Source organism: Myotis davidii, unplaced genomic scaffold (genome assembly GCF_000327345.1).
Source record: "Myotis davidii unplaced genomic scaffold, ASM32734v1 scaffold1534, whole genome shotgun sequence".
Classification (NCBI taxonomy): domain Eukaryota; kingdom Metazoa; phylum Chordata; class Mammalia; order Chiroptera; family Vespertilionidae; genus Myotis; species Myotis davidii.
The window spans coordinates 599,465-614,583 of NW_006285799.1; the positions used below are offsets into that span (position 1 = coordinate 599,465).

At 43.0% G+C, this 15,119-nt stretch overlaps 1 protein-coding gene across 1 annotated transcript in view; it reads right to left on the minus strand.

Annotated features, from left to right (window-relative positions):
• Positions 1–15,119, minus strand: part of UST (uronyl-2-sulfotransferase) — a gene marked incomplete at its 5' end in the record, with an annotated part of 252,913 nt that overhangs the window by 32,781 nt on the left and 205,013 nt on the right. The gene's annotated exons all lie outside the window — the stretch shown is intronic.

The following is a 15,119-nucleotide window of genomic DNA, read 5'->3' on the forward strand; positions in this document are numbered from 1 at the left end:
CAATAAATAAAAAATTAGTCATTAAAAAAATCATCACAGCCATGCCCAATTACCATCCAAGTTTCTGAAGGCTTATTCTCAACTCGTGCCCTTGTCTCATCATGGGCTGGTAGCAAACGGCTTGCAGATGGGCACCGGTCCTCAGACCACACTTACAGAAGCAGACGCAGGGGCCCCACTAACCGCTAGCTAACCCATTCCCAGCCTCCAACCCCATTGCAGGGGGTGTGCCTGGCGGGGAAAACAAACACACCTCCCACACCTGAGCCTCAGTGTTTACTCTGAGTTTGTTTTCCCACTGACTTAGTTTCCTTTCAGTCTGGGCTTTAAAAACCACTTTCAGAGTGAACGCAGGAGATCCCAGCAGCCCTAACACCACGCCTCATATGGAATGCATTTAGACAGGGAAAACTCGCACCGAGCGGTTATAAGATTTTGAACGGGCTTGGACATGGCGAGGCTGGAATTTCAGAGCTGGCTTTTGTTTGCATTCGTCATGAAACATTTGTTATATGAGCTGCTGCTACTGCTTCTAAGGCAGCTGCTGCCGAGAAACCCTCTCAATGGCTGCTTTTTCTTCGGGACATTAGCTGACAGTGTTCTCCAACTGAGGCCCTGGACTCTCAGGGCTGGAGTGTCCTTGCATTGCACTAGGGAAGTGGCACATGAGAGCATATGTAATGCGGACGCATGTTTCCACCAAGTTACATAGAAATGTGCCTTTGGATGGTCGTGCACGCTGCCTTGGGTCACGAGAGTGTCTTTTTTATCAGTTCTTGTCATATACATTCTCTCCCATCAAAGAGATCGCTAATACAGGCCTGGTTTGTCTCTGAGATAATTTGAAAAATAGTAGTTTTGAGCCTCATTATCACAACATCATTCAGTAAAAAACCAATGGGGTCTAATTAATAAATTATCATTAATGGCTCTTGTTTTTGTTTGTTTTGCTTTTGAAATTTCACCAGTACTATTTATTTCACCAAGACACAGATGCTGAAGGTGCATATGCAGCTCTCACATGAAAGAAGCATGTATAACAGACCTAGCTAAGAGCTATAAACACAAAACTGGTCACCACAATCTTTAAGTCCAAGTACTTAGGACACTCCCAGCCAGATGCAGTAGGCTGATTACATGCCTTCAATCCCTCTCCTTTGAAGATTTTCACAAAAATGACAGTAAAGAATATTCCTATATAATAAAAGGCTAATATGCAAATCGCCTGAACAACGGAACAACCAGTCACTATGATGCATACTGACGACCAGGGGACAGATGCTCAATGCAGGATCTGCCCCCCTGGTGGTCAGTGCGCTCCCACAGGGGCAGGGCCACTCAGCCAGAAGCCGGTCTCCACAGCAGCACTAAGGAAGTGGGCCTAAGCTGGTAGTCAGACATCCCCCGAGGGCTCCTGGACTGCCCTGAGGAACCCCCTGAGTGCACGAATTTCATGCATTGGGCCTCTAGTCGTCTTATAAATGATTGCGAGATCACAAGGACAAGAATTGGAGAGGGATGTCAGAGGAAGACAGACCCCTGCCAGTTTCTGGAAGGTGAAAAGCAGCTCTAGGAGCACATTTGACGTGGCAGAGCAGAGGAAGCACATCTGAGGTGTTGGCAGAGGGGACATACATTCATCAGGAGTGACAGCTCCCCCTGCACAACCCCTAAGACATGGAGGGGCGGCACCCGGTGTCCCAGGTGCAAAGCTGGGCACAAGGCAGGCAGTCTGGGTATGAAGCTTTTGAGCCCCAGGTTTCCCCCACGGCTGCGTGCAGCCAGGTGTGCTGTGAGGCTTTCTCCCCATTCTCCGGGCATTCTCCATTGCCCTGGAGCAGGCAATCATAGGATTAATCTCCAAGGAATTTGGGCAGAGGCTCCAGACTGATTTGCTAACCCAGAGGAGAGAAAGGAGAGGCATGGGCTAAAATCAGGACAATTAGGTGAATGGGGACCTTCAGCTCCTGTTCCCACAGCAGCAACCATGTATACCCCACTCCCCTGCCCCACCTCATATCCCATCCCCCAAGCAAATGTTTGGGGAATTTCTCAGTGGGGAAATTGAATAAGCACCAAAGAAAAAAGACCTACAATCAGCAACACCCCACCCCCCACCCCCAGCAAACTTTCTAGTGTTGTGTGGTCATCCCAAGTGGAATCCTGTAGTCCATAAGCCTCTCCCATTGCTCAGCCCTTTTAACCAGCTCTTTAGTGCCTCACCCTCAAATACAAATTCGGACAAAGATTACCAGAGGAAAGCCTTCGGACTGAAAAGAGGCTCAAACCAACCCAAAAACAGTGAAGTGAAACCTGGAGCAGATAGAGATAACACAGGGAATGAATAAAAACCTTTTTTTTAAAAAAAAATCTCTGTCATTTTCAGAGATTTAAGGTGGTGTTGCATATAATAAATTAGAACAAGATATTATGTAAAAAGAAAAAATATTTTAAAGGAGTTCTTGGAAAAGAAAAAAATTCAACAGAATGATAGGAAAACAAATTGAGGAACTCTTCCAGAGGTTAAAAAAAAAAAGAAAATTAGAAAGGAAAAAAATAATAAAGCACATAGAAAGGATGAACCTAAGGCTTCAAATCTGATCAACAGCATTCCAGAAACGAAACAGAGAAAAGGGTGGCAATAAAATCTCAAAAGAAATAAGACAAAAAAATTCTCAGAAATTAAAAGAATGTTCATTTTAAGCTTGAAAAGTAGCTACCGAATACCCAGCACGCTGATAGTATTGTTATAAAATTCCATAAAAGGAATAAAGGGAAGACCCCAGGGAAAAGAGAGAGAAAACGAGAAAGTCAGGGAAAAAGAAGTGGAAAATGAAACGCGTGTATGAAGAAACCTGTACCCAGCCAACATGGCCATTCAGTGAGAGAGTAGAGTTCTTCAAACATTCAGTGATTGAGAGAATTCACCCCCTCCCATGCACCTTTGATCAGGAAGCGACTTGGGAGTATCTTGGAATAAAATGAGTTAATAAATCCTGAAACAGTATTCATGGGATTCAAGAGGCCAGGCATCCAACTCAGAGCTGTGTCCAAGGGAAGCTGCCAAAGGCGTTTCTGAGTAATCAGCGCGATTGAAACAGGAAGGCAGAGCTCTGGTGGAGAACGGGAGTGGTCCTGGGAGGTGGGTCACCGGAATGGATCTGCTTATCTGATAAGAACATTGAAAGAAACATCAAAAGAATATGTGTACAACAGAACTAATGGCACATACGAAAATTCCGAGTTATAAATAAATCTAAGCAAATAAAAAACAACACCCCGAGGCAATAATTAATTCCAGGGAAAACAACAAATTATTCAAGAAATGTCACAAAATGACAGCATGCTATTTGGAGCAGCGACAAACAAATGTATACAGTCACAGTAATGCAAACAGGGGCCATGCAACTAAAACACGGTCATTGCCATATTAGGACGACCCGGGGGAGGAAGTAGAGGTAAGGGTGATGGAATAAGAGAACTAAAAACAACGCTCAAATAAATAAATGCAGAAACACCAGCCCGTGCACAGCAGTTATAAATAGAGCGGTGGTTATCGGCAGAAACCGCTCGCTGTGCTGAGAGTGGGCGCCTCTGCACAAACAAGGCTCCGCGGTGGGGAGGGCTGGAGTGGGAAGCGGCTGCTTTTCATTAGCAGTCTCTCAGTACTGTTTGATTTTTAATTCTATGCACACGTTACTTTCATACATAAAAAATATAGTTAGAAAACAGGCAGGTCAAATTCTAGGAACACATGTTGCAAAAAACAGCTTCGGTGGTGTCTGGCTCTGACACGGCAGCAGGAGTACCTAGAAGCACATGGTAGAAAAGCTGGGGTGGGGTGGGGTGGTGGTTGGGGGCTGGGGGGGCAAGGCTTTCCCGTCAGAGTATCTGAAACAAGGAGAACTCTCCTGCTCTTCTCTGTGGGGCATTACCCTGGATTCTCTGTGGGCTTGTGCACAATGAAATGCATGCGCTTAATATAGCCCACAAGGAACCACAAAACCAGCCCCGCTCTGTGCACAGGTGCGCCTGTAGTTGGTCCTGTATTCTGTCACGGTCCAGTGCCATTTGCAAGATGTGACTTTATCAAATGTCGATAAAATGTCTGAAAAAACACAGACGGGGAAATAATATTTTTAATTTGAAAAAGATTTAGGCGAACAAAAATAGAAGCTTCCATGGTAAAATGTTGAGTCATGCAAAATGGGTAAGGATTGGGTTTCACCCCAGCTGGGGGTGCATTTTATAAGCAAAGAATGTCAGAGAGGCAAGGCCATGAGCCAAGGGCGTAGAGACAGTTCTGAGATTCTCTGCCTCCTGCTCTTTCCACATCACCACATGAATCCCCGGGGTGACAGGGCCCTTGGGCATGAAAGAGCAGGGAGACCACAGGGTCTTCTCTAAAGATCACCCCTCACCTCTCGGGGCAGGTCTCTCTTTCATCTTCTCTGGCCAGGCTTTAGAAGCATTTCAGCTTTGCAGAGTTTATTAGGAAAGTCCAGAAATTGAAAATTGTGGTGACTAATTTCACCCTTAGTAATATTCTTACTCAGTGCAAAGCATATTCCTGTCGAGCTGAACTAAAAACTGCTCAGAGTAGAAGTGATTAAATTCTGAAGAAGAAAAAATTCACCTCGACACACAGATATTATGAGCCAGGTTTTCGTTTGGAGAAATGAATCATGAGAGAAAAGTGTACACCCACTGCCTGGCCACATCGTGGAGGGCATCTGGGGTTCCCCAGAGGATGAGGGATGAGACCTAGAATAGATCAATTTCCCAGGATGCATGGTGTGGGAGGTTGGGGCCAAGGGAAAGAAACTTCTGGAATGGTGATCCCAAGGGCCCCCAGCAAAGGGGGCTAGGAAGACCAGAGCTAGTATCAGGGGACACAGCCAGCTCACACTTGGGTCAAGGAGCGACTGGTAACAGAAGGGAAGTCCATGCTGGTGGGCAAAGGAGGCTAATCTAGGCGGTGGGGCAGGGCAGTCGTTGGTATCTGAAGACATGTGGTGGGATGCTCAGTGGGGCAGAGTAATACCAACTGGAACAAATGGGTGGCCCAGGCTGGATCTCAGGTGAGGAGACTGGGAAAATAGCAAGGAGGAACCCCAGCATAGGGACCTGGGAACCTGGCAGTATCCCTGATGCACTGTTGGGAAGTGTGGGATCCTTGGGCGGTGGTCAGGCTTGGCAGAGGGCAGGGAAATGGGGGTGGTGGTGACACATGGCCCTCTGGCAACTGTGGCTTGGCCACTGCTTCTGGGGTTGGTATGTGGCTCAGTTCCAGGTTGTACCACATAGGGAGCTGAGGCTGCTGATACTGTTCCTGCCTTGGGCAGGGCTGTCTTAGCAGCAGGGTGACTGGGCTGGAGGAATTGGGGTACCCAGCTCCCACAGGCAGGGTTAGCTGGCGGAGGCTGGACCACCCTTCATGCCTCCCCCACTCCGGGGACTGGTGGGCCTTCACATCTCCATGCCTGCACTCTTGCTATATTTTCTCCCCCAAATGCCTCCTTCCTCATCTACTCGGCAAACACCTATGTACACTTCAAGGCCTGACACAGATATCAGTACTAGGAAGTGTCCCCCAAGTCCTGTGTGTCGTGGATTCCAGGCTGGACATGGTTTTCCTATATCTTTACATGGCCCTTTCCAGGACTGGCATATTGCAGACACTTCAACATTTGCTGAATGTGTCTGTGGAATTGTTCTGGTATTTCAGATTATACCTGCTATTTAAATATCAGTTTTCACAGAAGAGAACTATTTCAGGGAAGTTATTACTAGGAAATCAATATCGGTAAATTAAGTCCTGTTTTCCTGTTAACCTTAGATAATAACATTGGAGATGCTTTCTCTGGAGGAAGGAGGGTCCCAAGGCAAGAGTAAATTAAGAAGCAAGTGAAAAATCAATTTAAAATATTATTCAGAATAATTATTTCTAATAAAATGAACAATTATAGTTGAAATGAGTCAAAAGTATATATATATATCTGCAATTTTAGCTTTCATAAAATCAATTAAACACATTAGAGGCTGAATCCTTATGAGAAGGTGACATTTGTGCTAGCTGAATACAGATGTACCTTCAAGAAAGTATTCCCCCCAAAGCCCTAAGTGTTTAGGAGTTAATTTAAAGGAATGTTTACATTATATGTTAATTTTAACTGTTTACTAAACAGATATAGTTAGAACAGTTATATGCTTTCAGTTATCATTTCTAGACACTATTATAAAAGTCTAGCAATACTGCTCCCTACCACTTCCCAGCCCCCACCAGAAAGGTATCAAATGCTGTCAAATGGATCTATTTTCAAAATTATTTTCTTCTATATGGATTATGACACACCAGCTTAAGATAATACCTTAGTGATTTATCATGATTTCTGAACTCACATTCTTTTGTGACCAAGATAATTCATATGAGTGTGGGCGAGAATGTAAAGAAAAGGGAACCCTTGTGCACTGTTAGTGGGAATGCAGATTGGTGCAGCCACTATGGAAAACAGAATGGAGGTTCCTCAAAAAATTAAAAATGGAACTGCCTTAGGACCCAGTGATTCCACTTTTGGGTATATATCCAAAGAAACCCAAAATACTAATTTGAAAGAATATATGCACCCCTATGTTCACTGCAATGTTATTTACAATGGCCAAGATATGGAAGCAACCAGTGCCCATTGGTAAACAAGTGGATTAAAAAAGTGCTGGAATATTACTTGGCCATAAAAAATGAAATCTTACCATTTGTGACAGCATGGAGGACCTAGAGGGTATTATGCTAGAGGGTATTAAGGCAGACAGAGAAAGACAAACACTATATGATCTCACTTACATGTGGAATCTAAAAAACAAAATAAATAAGCAAAAAGGAAAGACAAATAGACTCATAGATACAGAGAACAGAGTGACGGTTGACAGAAGGGAAGGGGTTGAGTTGGGGGGCTGGGTGAAAAAGGTGAAGGGATTAAGAACTACAAATTGGTAGTTATAAAATAGTCATGGGGATGTAAAGTTCAGCATAAGGTATATAGGCAATAATTCTGTCTATTTAATAAAGACAGAATATGCAAATTGACAGTCACTTCATGACGAGATGATGGCACTCACAGCCAATAAGGAGGGAATATGCAAATTGATGCAAAAAAGATGGCGGCGGCCGGGCCAGGATGCTTGTGTCATCACCATGGTGATGACGCAGGGATTCTGCCCAACCCCAGCTGCTTCGGTGGGCAGCATGTAAAGGTGGAAAGGAGGCTCCGGCCTGAGCAAAGGTGGTGCTGGCAGCCAGAGGAAGGAAGGCCTATTCTTGTGTGAATCTTTGTGCATTGGGCCTCTAGTATTATAATAACTCCTAGAGACCCAGTGCATGGATTCGTGCACCAGTGGGGTTCCTCAGCCTGGCCTGCACCTTCTTGCAATCCAGGACCCCTTGGGGGATGTAGTCGTGCATGAAGCAGCAGGTGGCTGGGTCGGAGGCCATGCCACTGCCACTCAGTAGCGCAGGGGAGGTGGGAGAGGCTTGTGCCACCACAGCTGCGCTTGCCAGCCGTGAGCCCGGCGTCTGGCACCCATCAGTCAGCTGAGCAGTGCTCCTGCTGTGGGAGCACAATGACCACCAGGGGAAGCTCCTGTATTGAGCATCTGCACCCTAGTGGTTAGTGCACGTCATAGTGACTGGTCAACTGGTGGTTCGGTTGCTTAGGCTTTTATATATGTATATAGATGTATGGTGTCAGGTGGGCACTTGAAATATTGGGGGGATCACTTTGTAAAAGCATATGATTGTCTAACCACTATGCCATACACCTGAAACTACTATAAAATATTGAATGTGAACTGCAATTACAAAAATTAAAAAATAATCTATAAAATTTTATTTTAAGCACTTACCTTCTACTGTAATATGTACTATATTGGGTTTAATACCCAATAACCTCTGAGTTAGTGATAATGAAGAATCATGAGAGGGTCACAGTTGATGGTGTTTGTGGTAGCACTGGGGATGACACTTGAGTGTCTGTGGTCACTTAGGACTTGGTAACTGTGGGCAAACTAGTTGTTCAACCTCTTTGAATCTCATCTTCCTTGCTTAGAAAATGAGACAAAAGCTATTGTCTTCCTCACCTTCAGAGGATTCATGTAAAAAATCAAATGAGATCCAGCATCTGAAAGAGCTTTAAAAACTAAATTTCTATGCAAATTATTACTTAGGAACTATTAATACATTTGTGACCAAGACTATTCACTCAGATATGATTGCTATATATTAATAAGTTTAGTTGTTTGAGTGAATGGGTGCGTGTGCGCGCACGCACACGTGTGCGCACGCACACACACGCGTGCGCACACACACACATGTCAATGTGATTAGATTCTGGCCTAGCACATGACTGCTGAAAAACCAATCTTTATGAAGAATATTGATGTAGATGAGCCAATAGCAGACTGGTCTAGAATATAGACCTAATTTTATCCTATATAATAAAAGCCTAATATGCAAATCAACTGAACATGGAATGACTGGTAGCTATGACATGCACTGACCACCAGGGGGAAGACGCTCAACACAGGAGCTACCCCCAGCCCACAGGCCCCAGGACACCCAAGGTGGGTACTAGCAGAGGGTCCCCCTGGATCGCAGCAGTGGGGGGACGGGGCCAGCCAGTGGGCTGGCGACACCAGGCTGGCCAAGGTGGGTACCAGCGGAGCACCCTGATCGCCCCACCAGTTGCCCCACAGATCGGCCCTGATCGCCAGCCAGGCCTAGGGACCCTACCTGTGCACGAATTTCGTGCACCAGGCCTCTAGTAAATGATAATTGAGTTCTTTAAACAACTTCAGTGGTGTCTGTAAATGTCTGTAGTATGAATTCCTCCTGAACAAAGGCTCTATCTCTGCCAGGTGCTAGAGTGTTTTTGAGTTTTTTTGCAGCACAAAAGCAATAGAAAGTAGGAAATAAACATGGAAATGAAAGTTGAAAGACAGCATCAGTTTAATCCAGAGGTTGTAGAATGATGATTACTTTTATAAAACCATAGTTGATGCTATACAGTAGTCTGCCCTTATCTGTGGTTTCCCTTTTTATGGATTCAGGGTCAACCAGAGTCTGAAAATATTAAATGGAAAACTCTAGAAAGAAACAATTCATAAGTTTCAAATTGTGCGCTCTTCTGCATAGCATGATGGAATCTTTCTGTCCAGCCCAGGCCATGAATGATCCCTTTGTCCAGAATGTGTATTCTGTATACACCATTCACTCGTTAGTCACTTAGTAACCATCTGGGTTAGCAGATCTACTGTGTTCAAGTCACTCTTATTTTATTAATGGCCCCAGAGCTCAAGAGTAGTGATGCTGGCAATGCAGATATGCCAATGGGAAGCCATGAAGTGCTTTCTTAGTGAAAAAAGTGAGTCCAGTAAATATTCTTAGAAGGAGAGAAAAACAGACAACATTCACATCAAAGTATATTGTTATAATCATTCTATTTTTAGTTATTGTTACTCTCCTACTGTGCCTAATTTATAAATTAAACTTTTCCATAGGAAAGTATGTAGAGAAAAAAAGCATAGTGTGTATATATATATATATAATAGTAATGGACTGTACCTTCGCTACAACCCCCATCAGCTAATCAGCGAGATATGCAAATTAACCACCAACAAAGATGGCGGTTAATTTGCATACATAGGCGTGAAGCAGCAGAGCGAAGACTGAAGGCAGCTCTGGCCAGAGTAGCGAAGGCTTGAAGGCGGCTGCGGCCAGAGTGAAGGCCTGGGTCCCGGGTGCCGGAGGAAAACCGGTGCCAGCAGCCAGGGGAAAGGAAGGCCTATTGCACAAATCTTTTTGTGCAACAGACCTTTAATATATATATGTGTGTGTGTGTGTGTGTGTGTGTGTGTATGTGTATATATATATATATATATATGGTTTGTACTAGTCTCTGTTTAAGGCATTCACTGGAGGGTCTTGAAGATATACTCTATGTATAAAGGGAAACTACTGTATATTCTTTTAACCCACAGAAACTTATTTCATTGTAAAACTCTATCCCTTCCATGCCCCAAAATTAACTCTCATATAACACACTTTAAACCACTGCAATCAATTGTACTTGGAATCCTTTGATATTCAGGATCCCATTTTTAGGCCCCAAATTGAGCCTAACTGTACATCTGTGTTCAAGCCTATGTACTAGCAAACTCCAGTCTACAGATGCAACAAACTATTAGGAAACCACAGGCACTTTCTTGAGAAAATGGAGAGACATCGCCCCCTGCTGTTCAATTTAATTCATTAACAGTGTTCTGAGGGACCCAATTGTGCATACGGAATATGAACTGAAGTTTTTTTTAAAGAACTGAATCTTAGGATCTTATTTAAAGTAAAAACTCCATAAAATCTTTGGACACCTATCCTGCATGATACATAGCAGTCTGAAAACTTCAACACTCAGCACAAGCTAATGGTAACTGGCCCAATCACATCTCAACAGTTAATGTTGAAATCTTAACTCCCTGATACTTCTGGAAAGAGTTCAGGCATAAAAACAGATGATTAGAAACAAACAAACAAAAAAACCACCACCACCAACAATAACAAAAACAGTGGCTAGATGATGTGTGCTTTTCAAGTCCCTGAGAGTGTCACTGTAGTAATAGTCCCATTCAACTTATTCCCTATGATTGTCTGAGGAACAAGGGATTGGCCAGAAAATAGTTGTACTTTCCCTTAAATCAGAAATACTGTTTCCAAAAGGCATGCAATTTCATAGTCATGGGTCAGCTGTCACTGGTGAAATAAGTCAAGCTTCTCTCTTCTCTCTCTCTCTCTCTCTCTCTCTCTCTCTCTCTCTCTCTCTCATGTACAAGTTAGAAAGAGAACCTGATGTCCTATTTCTCACAGACACAGGCCCCATCTCTCTCCCTTGATGAGACTGGCAGGCCAATGGCTAATTACTGAATCCTTGTCATATGCTAAGTTCTGGGCTAAGGGGCTCACATGGATTTGGTCAGATACATCTCCCCACAGCCCTGTGAAGTAGACAGTATTGTTTACGTATATAATACAGGCGGGGAAACAGGCTTGGAGGGCTTATAGCTTGTCTCTGCTTATACAGGTGGCGAGTGGAGGAACAGCTGTAGCACCGAGGCTGTCGACTTGAGAGTCTGTGCTCTAATCATTATGATATCCTGTCTTCTTGACAAAAATGCATAAGGTATGCAGAGAAAGGGCTGGACAATGTGACCAGAGATTTTGAATTGGGATCCCTGTCTTGATCACTTGTTACAGGGAGAAACCGATTAACTCTCTAGCCAGGATTCCGTCATGTCCTCTAGGTGGCGATAGTCTCCATAACTAAACCTGGAAATTACTAAGTAAGGCAACGGGGAATGTTCAAAGTTGTGTGGTGTTTGTTTTTGTTTTTTGAGTGGGGGCAAGCACTCTATAATTGTGCTAAAAACGAAAGGTAGAAAAGCAACCTTAAAACATCCGATGTGACACTTTAGTGTTACAATAATACAAACCTTAGAGATCATCCGCCCAAAGCTACACTTGCCAGGGTCATATGGGCAGAACCCGTAGCAGAAAGAGGACTAGAAGTTTCTTCTAACTCTCAATTCACTGCTGTTTTTTTAAAGAAGGACTGTTCTTTATGATACACAGGCCAAGATTTAATCACATAGTGTGTTTTTCTAACTTATTGAAATTTTTATTGAAAGTTGAATACCTGTATTTTTCCTATAGAATACTATATTAAAATTTCTCTTTGACATATTTGCTATTATTTTCTGTCAATGTCTTTAGATTTAAATACTGCAAAGCAAATTAATTCAGAGAGTACACTATTATACTCCTGTTGGGAGGTCTAACTATCATTCATGCTGAGTAAAAGGATAATATTTAAATTTGTACTCTATCATCATTATTTATAAACATATTTAAGTAAAAATATTTTAAAAAACAAAACATCCACTTTATGAATGAACTTAAATGGTCAAAATTAGTCATTTGTTTGGAATTACACATTTTTCCTCTGTAATAGTTGGTGGCCAGATTTTCAGGGTGGCTCACAAAAGCCTAGTAAGTCCCTACTGTGGCTCCAATGTTTACATTTGTAATGAAAATGGACTGAGAATGAATATTAATGGAATGCTACAAATGGAAAGTAATGGGTTAATATTAGGTCACAGAGTTCCATGTCTGGATGCTAGGTGGCAATATTGAACTAGAACAGCTCAGTTATTTGCCAAGACAAAGGTTCCTATGAGGGACGTTTACATAATGACTGATCCTATCACAAATATTCACATACGCTCTGTCTTCAATCTGTTTATTTATTTTGGCCTTTAACACCACTGTGATTTTAGCTCCAAAGGAAATTATGACTAAGAAAAATATTGATAGCTCACAGTGTGCCAGTTTTTAAGATCTAAAGCGGAAAAATATACATGAACTCGTTAACACTCATGGCTCAGAAATATGAGTTCTGCCTCTTTCACAATTTGGTGGTTGACTATGGGTCAGTCTCTCAAATTCTTTGGGCTGGCTTCAGTTTCTCATTTTTAAAGGGTAAGCCATGAGCAAATGCAATCAAGCTTAATCAATTAGAAATGAGACTGTATCGTTCTTAGCCTGTAAATCTGTTTGGGCCTCAGTTCTCCCTAATTCAGACTGATACCCCAGTGGGGTCGAGCTCACTGAACACTCGCCCAAGACACTTGTAGCAATATCAGCAACTTCCCCTGGTTGGTAAGAAACACCTGACAGCATGTTCTCTTGTTACCCTCATGCTAAAACTTTCACTTTCATTTCACCTTGGGTACTCACTATCATAAACTTCTGAGATACACTAACCAGGTCTCCACAAAATGCAACTTTAATATAAAATAACTCTAACAAACATTTTCCAAAAGTTAAGTTTCTCAAATACATATGTTTGGTAGGAACAAACTGACTTGTCAGCATACCTGCCTACAAGAAATAAAGAGGGGAAGGCGAACAGGCAAGCTGCAATTTAAAGGAGAAGTTATTAATTTCTTTAAAGGGCAGGTATTGGAACAAGTCATACTGATTGGAAAGAATTAATGAAAATCATTCTAATCTGGAATAAGTGACAATCCATTTGAATGACAGACACTACTTTTTTCATCAGCTCCCAAATAGTCATTGCTATTTATGTTTTTTCTTAGCAACGGGACTGGTATAAATATTTTTTCGTGTTGCTGGAAGGGGATTAGTAAAAATCAGAGCACACCTGCATTTTCTTTTTTAACAGGAAATACACCAAAGAAGAACGGCTTGGGGAGTGTTTGCATCTTAGTCCAACTCCACGGACAGGTCATCTACAAGGATTTAAAGGTCATGAGGTTCCTCAATGTCTTACCTTTTGGGTTTTCTTCCCTTTGTTCCCTAGGCTACTCGGTTATAAAAATTCTTTTATAAAGGGCAAGAGCAATGATTCGAGTGTGCCAAAATCTGTGGTTTTAGACTAAAAATGCACCAAGGCTTCACTGTGGCTCTTCTCTTAACTGATTTGACACCAACTCTCTGGTGTGTGGCCACGAGAAAACAATGGTGCTTAGTCTTTGCAGAAATAAAACATATTGCGAAGCTGGCCAGGAGGGCATGTCGTCTCCTGTCCCTGCCTCGGGGACGTGGAGAGTCAGTCCTTGAGACAGAGCAACTATGGAGCTGCTTGGCCTTCAACGCCATCATAAAAAAATCTCTCAAGAAGATGCCAACAGATCAGGAGATAGTGAAAATTACTGAAGAATCATTCAGAGGTTCATTTGTTATGTATATGACATATGGCAGCTGAAGAATGATTCTGAGGTGACATTCAAAATATGTAACAACCAGAATTCAGGAACTGAATTCAGGCCAGAGTCCTGAAGACCCTCTCATTACTTCATTGTTGGGGTAGGGGCGAGGGGCAGGTGCACCTGAGGGCAGCACAGAAGGCAGTATAGATGTGTTCCACTATTTTAACCACTAGTACAGTTGGACTGTGTCAACTGGGTGTGTGCTGGCCCTGGGTTTATAGAAACCTCTCACCCACTACACAGGGGATCAGATGTCCCTTATTCTCTCTCGGAGGAAGCCTCAGAGTATTAATATCCTGCTATCCCAAACTCAAAGGGGGGGAAAATCTTTAATTAATAGGTGGAAAGATTGTGGCTGAAGGCAAACAAACTAACGGTAATTCAATTTTCAGAAATACATTCTACTTTAATTAACGTGCCTACAGTCATGGGACCAAGGCCCACAGTTTCCGAGAAGTCGTGCATTTAAATGAAGCAAACAGTTGGGAAGTCAAGATGATATAACCTGCTAACAGCAGTTCAGTGGGCTCTTTGGGATAAGCCTTTTGTTTGTGGTGTATTTGTGTTTAAGAAGAACAAAGATGAAAATGTCCTCATCTAAGTCCTCAGGCCCACAGCCCTGATGTTGACATGCAATGTGCTGAGCTTGGCATCTGGGATCTGAGTTAGTGTCGGTTCCCGATCCCAGGATGGATGACATGTGGCGTGGGCTCACTGATACTCTTCCCGGATGCTGGGACAAGACTGTATTCACCTTATTTGACAACTAGGTGTCTCCCGGATTCAGTCAGTCTTTTATCTCGTACTATGTTTCACACACACACACACACACACACACGTGCAACATGCATGCTCTTGTGCTATACAAGATCAAGCCAAAGAGCTAAAATAACAAAGAATAATGTAAACCTTTTCATCAAAGGAGTCTCATTTAGGATAAGATCCCATTCTGCATAAAGACCAGAGCTTCTCTTGTCTTATAGAACTAAAAACTGATCACATCGGGTTTCTTTAAATTCCTTCAATTCTTTAAATTGTTAAAAGGGCAAAGGAAGACCTAATTTCCCAAACCGGCTATTTAGGGTTTACTATGCATCTGGTTTTTCAAACCACATTTCCTGTTGAGGAGACACAGGCAGGCACACCTTGAGGTTGTCGGTCATGTCCCTGCCTCTAGGTACATGGGGATTTATCTCTGGATGAGAGAGCTGGGAGACTGAGGTGGCATCCCCAGCCATCTTCCTCCAGCGCAACACTGGGTGTGGGAGGGCACCTTATGGAACAGA